The 3,244-nt window shown below is 39.2% G+C and overlaps 1 pseudogene across 1 annotated transcript; it reads right to left on the reverse strand.

The window, feature by feature from the left end:
• Positions 1-646: 646 nt before the first annotated feature.
• Positions 647-1,704, reverse strand: LOC306643729 (mitochondrial nicotinamide adenine dinucleotide transporter SLC25A51-like; annotated as a pseudogene). Its single transcript has one exon. The product of its transcript is annotated as a mitochondrial nicotinamide adenine dinucleotide transporter SLC25A51-like (transcript).
• Positions 1,705-3,244: the final 1,540 nt, after the last annotated feature.

A 3,244-nucleotide genomic window follows, 5' to 3' on the forward strand; every position in this document is an offset into this window, starting at 1 on the left:
TGTTCAGTGACACTGCTTCATCTACTGGATCAACTCAGAAATTGACCTCAATATTTATCTAGTCCTTGGTAGGATGGAGTAAATGACAAATGATGATGGACAGATGACTTCAGCAGAGATGGAGTTTGCATAAGTTTCAGGCTGTGTTCCAAATGAAGTACAAAAATAAATTTAACTAGAGACACACCTGTAATATTACTATTTGGATTCTTCCATTCCTTCTTTAGCAGGCCCTTAACTGGTCAGAAACATGTATGTGCATACACACACTTAACATGCACACACACATTTGTATGTAGAGAGAGTATTTAGATCTTAATAATTTAGATCTTAATAATTTTAAGATTTAATGAAAATTCCAGTTACCAAATTCTTTTTTTAAATGTTTTAATATTCATATGTATATACAAACATATATATATGTTTGTAGGTGGACACAATACCTTTTTTTTTTTAATTTTCCTACTGAAATTTTTATTTTTTTTTATTTTTGTTGTTGACAAGGCTTAAGGAAATTAACTTTGCCCATAATTCATGCAGCCTGGACTTAGTGACACAAACTTATATTTGAGCCAATTAGTAATAAGGTCAAATTACATTCTTAGGTATATTTAGTTGATACATGACACTTCACCAATGACTCTTCTCATATAACCTTTAGCAAGAACTCATAAGTAGCATTGATTATGCCCCAAGAGATGAGTGATGGTAATTCAGATGGGCACCTCTGAAAAGATTTGTCAGTTTCCTGTCCCGTTCTAGCCAGATTATTTTTTAAACCTTGGGGAAATACTGAAATTCCCCACCAATCTTAGACTATATGTGAGTTTTTACAACATTAACTGGAAAAATCAAGAAACCCAACATGGCACCCAATAGACCTCCACAGATAAAGTCATTGACCAAATGAGCACTGTGAGTCGTTGCAGGATGCAGGTGCTCTTTAATGGGACCTGGAAGACCAAAGAACAGGACATTGCTGAATCCATTGCAAAAAAGAATGGGCACCAAACCTCAATAATACTCTCCAATTCCATGACATTTCGATGCCCTGAAAGCCTGATAAGTGTTTGTGAACTTGTCATGATGCTTGTGGTCTTGAAGCAATGTCTGAACTCTTTCCAATGGAGTGAAAATGGCTTCTGTTGTCCCTGCAAGTACTGCTGCCACGCCATGGGTTGCAAACTCTGGGGCACTGATGTGCTTCTAGAGAAGACAAGACAAATTCTCACACAGACCAAACGTAAGTGCCAGGGTGGTGGTGTTCTGCATTAATGGCGGAAGAATTCCACCATCCACCATACAAGTTTCTAAATCCATCCCTTCTCAACTGAAGCACCGCGTGGCGGGTTTTGATTCCATAGCGCTGCTGTTGAAACAGGATTTTCTGGATGGGAAACGTGATGGCTACGTTGTCGAAAGCTGCGCAGCAGCCACACAAGTAGTGCTTGATCTCACCGACATTTGTGATGTGAGGGGAGATGTCTTGTTTTGAAGATGCAAGGATTGGTGGCCTCTTTTCATGAGCTTCTGAATCCATCATGTTGCTTAAGATCTTTCGTCTTCATGGAGGATTTTTTTAACCTGTGACACCAGCTGAGCCTGGTGGTGTAAGGGATGATAGCTTTTTGGTAACTTTCCCAGTTTCTTCCATTGTTACTAGTTTGTCAGGTTCTTTCTTCTGGAGTCAATTTTGATAACTGGATTTCCATGACTGTGGGCGCTGGGCCCTACGCCCAGAGCCGTGGGCCCGCAGTTCTGCCGGGAGCTAGCCCAGTAGCCAGCACCGGTGCAGGCGCAAACCTATTTTATTTTTTATGTGGTGCTGAGTTTTGAACTCAGGGCCTCACAAGTGCTGGCAAGTGCTCTAGCACAACCCCAGCCCCCCAAATTCTTTTTCCTTTTTTTTAATTTATTTTTATTGTAAACAAATGGGATACATGTTGTTTCAGTTTCAGTTTGTACATAGAGTACAGCATACCATTTGCATATTCATATATTTACATAGAGTAATGATATTTGATTCATTCCATTATTTTTCCTCCCCCCTCCTTTCCCTCTATACAGTCCCTCCTTCCTCCATTCTTGCCCCCCTCCCACCCCCCATTAAGTGTCATCATAGGCTTATCAGTGAGATCATTCCTCTTTTGGATTTTTGAGATTGGCTTATCTCACTTAACATGATATTCTCCAATTTCATCCATTTGCCTGCAAATGCCATAATTTTATTATTCTTAATGGCTGAGTAATATTCCATTGTACATATACACCACAGTTTCATTCATTCATTCATCAATTGAAGGGCATCTAGGTTGGTTCCATAGTCTGGCTATTGTAAATTGAGCCGCTATGAACATTGATGTGGCTGTATCTCTGTAGTATGCTGATTTTAAGTCCTTTGGGTATAGGCCAAGGAGTGGGATAGCTGGGTCAAATGGTGGTTCCATTCCAAGTTTTCTAAGGAATCTCCACATTGCTTTCCAGAGTGGCTGCACTAATTTGCAACCCCACCAGCAATGTTTGAGTGTACCTTTTTCCCCACATCCTCCCCAACACCTATTGTTGCTTGTATTCTTGATAATCGCCATTCTAATTGGGGTGAGATGGAATCTTAAGGTAGGTTTCATTTTCATTTCTCTTATTACTAAAGATGTTGAACATTTTTCATATATCTGTTGATTGCTTGTAGATCTTCTGTGAAGTGTCTGTTCATTTCCTTAGCCCATTTGTTGACTGGGTTATTTGTATTCTTGGTGTAGAGTTTTTGAGTTCTTTATATATTCTGGAAATAAGTGTTCTATCTGAAGTATGAGTGGCAAAGATTTTCTCCCACTCCATAGGCTCTCTCTTCAAATTACTGACAGTTTCCTTTGCTGAGAGAAAGCTTTTTATTTTGAATCTATCCCAGTTACTAATTCTTGCTTTTATTTCTTGTGCTATGGGAGTCCTGTTAAGGAAGTCTGATCCTAGGCTGACATGATGAAGATTTGGACCTACTTTTTCTTCTAGAAGACGCAGGGTCTCTGGTCTGATTCCAAGGTCCTTGATCCATTTTGAGTTGATTTTTGTGCAGGGTGAGAGATAGGGGTTTAGTTTCATTCTGTTGCATATGGATATCCAGTTTTCCCAGCACCATTTGTTAAAGAGGCTATCTTTTTTTGATTGCATATTTTTGGTTCCTTTGTCTAGTATGAGAAAATTATATTTATTTGGTTTTGTGTCCATGTCCTCTATTCTGTACCAT

This window comes from Sciurus vulgaris, assembly GCF_902686455.1.
Source record: "Sciurus vulgaris genome assembly, chromosome: 14".
Lineage (NCBI taxonomy): Eukaryota > Metazoa > Chordata > Mammalia > Rodentia > Sciuridae > Sciurus > Sciurus vulgaris.